Source organism: Podarcis erhardii (assembly GCF_964252035.2).
Source record: "Podarcis erhardii genome assembly, chromosome: 3".
NCBI classification, from domain to species: domain Eukaryota; kingdom Metazoa; phylum Chordata; class Lepidosauria; order Squamata; family Lacertidae; genus Podarcis; species Podarcis erhardii.
The window spans coordinates 66,396,022-66,402,021 of NC_138507.1; the positions used below are offsets into that span (position 1 = coordinate 66,396,022).

At 42.6% G+C, this 6,000-nt stretch overlaps 1 long non-coding RNA gene across 2 annotated transcripts in view; it reads right to left on the minus strand.

Annotated features, from left to right (window-relative positions):
- LOC309337684 overlaps positions 1 to 4,830 on the minus strand; it is a 30,581-nt gene extending 25,751 nt beyond the window's left edge. Inside the window, exons 1-2 of one of the 2 annotated variants that reach the window (XR_014154483.1) lie at positions 4,499 to 4,830; positions 721 to 809 (exon numbers count right to left, since the gene is read on the minus strand). This is a non-coding gene — a long non-coding RNA (uncharacterized lncRNA). The remainder of the gene's footprint in view (positions 1 to 720; positions 810 to 4,498) is intronic. The other variant, XR_014154484.1, reaches the window with a different exon arrangement.
- Between the last annotated feature and the right edge of the window lie 1,170 nt (positions 4,831 to 6,000).

Consider the following 6,000-nt stretch of genomic DNA (forward strand, 5'->3'; position numbering starts at 1 on the left):
CACCCGGGGGATCTCCCCCCAGGAGCGCAAGGCTTGCGGGCGGCAGCTGGCAGCGCGGAGCACGGGGCGCCCTTCGGAGGACGCCCCGTGCTCCACGCAGGTGTCCGCAAGCCTTGCGCACCCGGGGGGCGCATGGGGCGCCCTGAAACAGAGGGTTCCCCATGCTGCGGACTGTAGCCTGCCGCCGGACGCGCGGGGCGCCCTGAAGCAGAGCGCCCCTCGCGCCAGGCAGACATGGGCCAGCCCCACAAGCTCGGGGGACAGCGGGGAGGCGCAGCACCGCCATCCCACTGTTCCCCGACCTGGTTTTTTGGGGGGGAAATAAAGGGAAAAAAATTGTCCTTTATTTCCCCCCTCAAAAAAGTAGGTGCGTCCTATGGGACGGAGCGTCCTATGGGACGAAAAATACGGTACTTACTATTGCATAATAAAGTAATTATAAAATACTTTCTTTGTGTTTATTTGATTCCTATTAAAGAGAGTTACTTTATATATAGTCAATATAGGCACAGAGTTAATTTTTTAAACATTTTCTAATGGTGGTGTGCCTCGAGATTTTTTTCATGAAACAAGTGTGCCTTTGCCCAAAAAAGGTTGGGAAACACTGCTGTATCTCCTCCACCCTTTTGACTGAATGATCCTCAGATTAGTTTACAATAGATTATAATAAATACACACAGATCCATATGCACAAACCCTAAACACAAACAACCCAGTCACCTGGCTGATGGCAGAAGCCACAGGGTGCTTCTCTTCCGTTCTTAAGTCCCAAGGCAACCAGCAGCTGAAGCTGAGTGTTCTTTCTTCTCCTATGAACATTGGATGGGGTCAGGTTAGATTTCTGAAATAAAAGTTGTTTTCCCCCACCCTCAACAGTTCAGTAGCTGGTTCTCTCTCTCTCTCTCTCTCTCTCTCTCTCTCTCTCTCTCTGTGTGTGTGTGTGTGTGTGTGTGTGAGAGAGAGAGAGAGAGAGAGAGAGAGAGAGAGAGAGAGAGAGAGAGAGAGAATATTTTAGGTGAGCACTAACAGAGCTGTGAAGGGCAAGGTCCAAATAAGTAGTGGTGTCTGAGTTCCTGACACTGTTTTGAAACAGCCCAGGTAGCATGTGGACTTGACCTGAGTTGGAGTAGGAAGACTAGGATGTGGCTTGACCTTCAGAATGTGGGATAACAAGTCTCATATAACCAGCATGCTTAAGTCTAATGAATGCATGAAGGGGATAATACCACAGAATAAGCTGTCCTGCGAGGCTTAGCATAGGTCACTCTTGAATTCCTATACCAATAATTTAGGAACTTTCAACATTTTGTAATTAAGCTAAGTTTTACTGCCTGTGCAACTTTCTGAAGCACGTGAACCTGACCTTTGAAGAGTTTGTAAGTAAATCATTTTTTTATTTACCAAATGTGTGGTCTTTTTCTATGCTGGGTAAGAGAGAAACTTTGGAATTCACTGTAAAGGGCATATTTTAAAGGTCTAACAGACTGTATTTGCTGCCTATCTCGTGATTTTAAATTTCTGCTAGGGTTCTCTCCCCAAAGAATTCTTGCCCCAAACTTGCCTCTTAGCATCTGGGAATTCTCCTTTCAATATTTCTTCATTGAACCAACACAGAACTGGGCATCTCTCTTCCCAGCTAAATTGGCTTTCAAGCCTTTCCACTCCACATAGGGAAATGGCTCTGTACACAATACCATTTACTCTGGCCCCAATGCACTCCCACCTCTGGCTTTTTGAATCCATGTATGCCCAACGTTGCCCACAATGCAGAACTATCCTGTAGTTTCTTGAGAAATAGCGCTGCTTGAAACGTTTTCTCTCAAATCAACTTCAATCAGGAAGTAAAACTTCAGCCACATTCACGATGCATTTTAGCTGAGGTGGTGTACGTTTGAGACAGCCTTTGCACATACTGTATATGGATGACAGTGCCAGGCACAGATAACAGCTTAATGATTAGGAGGGAGGTATAGGTGCATGAAAACCAAGCAGTTAATGTGCATTGGGTGAAGGCATCCCCAACCCCTCTCTGGTGTGTATATAGAATAGTGTGCAAATGCCACATGAAACACAGTGGGGGGAAATGGCCTTGCTGCATTTTAAGCCACTAATGTGTATCTAGCCTATGCAGCAGAAGATTTGTTGCTGGGAGTAATTGACTTTCCCCGTTCCGTCTTCTTCCCTCACCGACATCCTAGTGACCCAGCCAGACCCACTGTTCTCCCCATCTTAATGGAGTTACAAGTTTTCATGCTCAGTTAGAAACCCCTGGCAATTGACTCATTGAGTGGTTTTGAAAAATTGCACTTTCTCAGCCTCAAAGATCCCACACTGGGCAATAGCATATGCTAGATTAACAGGGGTTGCTTCTCGTTTTCTTAATTTGCATTTTAAATCGGGCTAGTTCGTTCTAGGGTAGGCAGAAGGGAGTTTGGGATTTATTCATAGAACTTTCTTTGGTTGAGTATTTGAGTAGATAGCAGGAGCCTCCGGTACCAAAATGAAACAGATGTCATGCAGATGTCGCACCGATAAAGTAACAAAACAACTCCTTGCTGAAAAGAGGTGGCATCATTCATAACATGTGGGAAATGCGCTCATTAAATCTGCAATTGCTAGCTGCACATTACGTTAATCATCTGATTTAAAAGCAGGTATGGATCTAATATTGGGATAAATAGGTAACGTGCAGGGAAAACATTCTTTTTGCCAATGATGAATTCTTATATTGATTAGGGCATATCAAGAAGTTGGGAATATTTTTGAAGTATGTTTGGTTCTAGTTGAAAGGATCTTCAGCATTTATAACACTTCATTCTCCTCATAAAAGTAGGCAACAATACCGTTTCCATTACAATCTCTTCTCCCTGAAATTATATGCCAATCCTAGTTTATAGTGTCTGGTCCTGATGGCACTTTGCATGGTACATCCAAGTTTAGAGAATATATTTTACTGCATTTGGGTCAAAACCCACAGTATTAAAATCTAAAAATAATGTGTCACTTGATAGTGTCCAAAATTGCTCTAAATTATTCCATTGCTCTTTCTAGACATAAAGCTGTAAACTTAGTTCTGTGCCAGTAAGTTTGTATTTTATTTGTGCTGTTCCGAATATTTGTTCAATGTTTCCTAACCGGTGCCGAAACAACACACTGCGGGGGGACGGGGGACACCCAAATACTAGTAGAATACTGCATAGTTGGAAAAGTACTTTGCGTCTGATCTGTTCTCTTTTCTCCCCACAGGTCTGCCTTACCCCAGTTCCACAGAACTTTCATCCTTTCCTATTTGCAGATGTGCATGTTACCGGAAGATACACTACCACAACTAGAGGTTAACAACAGCCAGGCACACAAACAGTGCTATCTAATGGATGGGCCTTCATAAATTGTTGCAAAAGATCTGGCAGTTTTTGCAATGTCTCACAGATTTTAACTATCAAAATATTTTGAACCTGTGTATAAAAAATCCATTTTTTTTTTTTTTTAACAATACATGCTGACGCTGGTTGGGGTACAATAAATACATATGAACTTAGCTTGTCTTTATATTATGTTTTGTAAACTGAAATCTCTAATAAGAAGGAAAGTGACTTAGGTTGCATATACACAGCATTTTATTCTATGCACAATCTAGTTCTACTGCATATTTTTTGCCACTGAAAAGTACTTGAGAAACCGGTTTCATTTAAAGAATAGAAATTTACTGCAGATTGATACTGCATTACCCTGCAGTACAGTGGTAACTCAGGTTAAGTACTTAATTCGTTCCGGAGGTCTGTACTTAACTTGAAACTGTTCTTAACCTGAAGCACCACTTTAGCTAATGGGGCCTCCTGCTGCTGCTGCGCCGCCGGAGCCCAATTTCTGTTCTCATCCTGAAGCAAAGTTCTTAACCTGAAGCACTATTTCTGGGTTAGCGGAGTCTGTAACCTGAAGCGTATGTAACCTGAAGTGTCTGTAACCTGAGGTACCATTGTATGTCCATTTGAAAACAGGTTAAAACAGATGCAGACAGCCCTGGCAATGGGGTTGGGGAGTGTCCACAGCTGCCCTATTACATTCTAGGTGGGTATATACACTAACATCGCCATCACTACTTCTTTCTTTCCCTGTTTAGGGAGGTTTTTAATATTTATTGCTGTACTGTTTTTAACACTTGATTGGAAGGCGCCCAGAGTGGCTGGGGAAACTCAGTCAGATGGGCAGGGTATAAATAAATTATTATTATTATTATTATTATTATTATTATTATTATTATTATTATTAATTTCTTCATTCACCTGGGGCATGTGCGGGGGGGGGGGGGAGGGAAGGCATGGAAAAACTACTCAAGGAAAAAGCTTTCAAGCATAGTCACCTGTGTGGATGGCAGATGGATCTAGATTGAAGCACCATGTTCAAGACGATCATCAACAATTTGGGATTGAGGAAAACTTAGTTAATTTTTGTGCTGCAAATGGCTTTGTGTATATGCAGCCTTATACCAGGTACTTACATAACTAGAGTTCCACGCCACCCACAATCTCTGCTGAGTGGTAGCATGATTCCAGGGATTCCAGGTGCTCACCCAGGGTGTCCGCAGTGTCTTCTAAATACTGTTTCTTTATGCATATTTACACCTGAGTTCAGATGGAGAGGGCATTCACAGCAAGTGGGGCTTGTCCTTCCCAGCAGCACAGCACTGGACTCAGATGCATCCTAAGCAGCATCCCCATGCCTCTGTAACAGCCCACTCCAGCCAGCCAATATGGCTGCCGCCCTTCAGTTCCTTCATGGAGACTTCCTCCTCCACTTCCTGCTCCTTTCCCCCAGAACCCCTTGCCAAACACAACTCCTCCATCCATTACATCATCCCCAGTGTTCCCTTGACAACCTCTGTTTCAAAAGCCTCTTGCAAAAGACACTTTTTTCCTGTGGTGACACCACACCCCCAGTTACCCTTGCAACTTTCCCCTCACATCTTCTATTGCCTTTGCTAACTAACACACAGCCTGAGGAGGAACTTCTCTCTCACTTCTTGTCTGATAGTGACCCTGCCATCACCTTTGTTCTTTCATAGCACCTCTCTAAGGCACTCTCCTGAGGAAACTGCCTTTTTAAGGCCTTGCTAAATCCGTTGGTCAAACCCCACATTTACTAATTTCAGAAACTATGAGGAGAACTTGGCACCCAGGAATTTTAGGGATCCTTGCCCCCTGCAAACCCATAACACTGGAAAGAACTTCCCATTCCACTAAATGGGATTTAATTCTGAGTAAACGTTTCTAGTATTACACTATTAATATGTGATTTAGGACCATGAAATTGCGGCGTTGCTGACATTTCTACATCAATCAACTATAATCAAAGGTACAGAAGTCTAATCCTGCAAGTTAAATTTGGTGCAACAAGTATAACTTTCAAAGTCTCATAATGCAGGTTTTGCCCAATAAAATCGCTTTCATAAAAAATTGTAATTGATGCTATATGATATGACAGTTAAATAAGCATATGTTTCCACTTGAAGGCCACTGTAGAATAATAACAAAACTTTAGAGGGGAAATGGCCTGGCTAGTTCTAAATCTGAAACCATTTTGAATGAAATACTGTATTAGCAAGTCTTACTTTGCCCTGCCTCCTATTTGGGCTTAGCTAAACAATAGCCACAAAACTTTTAACAAAAGACTTTACTTCAAACACAGTGGATATGGTAGATGAAATAATCATATTAGAAAAAGTATAAGAAGTGTACTTCAAATATACCGTATATCTCACATTGCAATTCTGCACTTTTGCCCTGGTAATATGGGCCAGGATCCAAAGAGCTGGGTACAATTTTAGATTTCTTCTCTTTTTTGAACAGAAGCAGCCTGCTGTGCCACATCACAAACTGCACTTTGCATGGTCCCTCTCATATTGAAAATAAACTTGAGGGGCACAAAGCAAGAGTTGCCGTGGGACCACAGTATTTGGGTAGTACTTTGGACTCAGGTTGTGATAGTTTGTTTCTCAGCCGT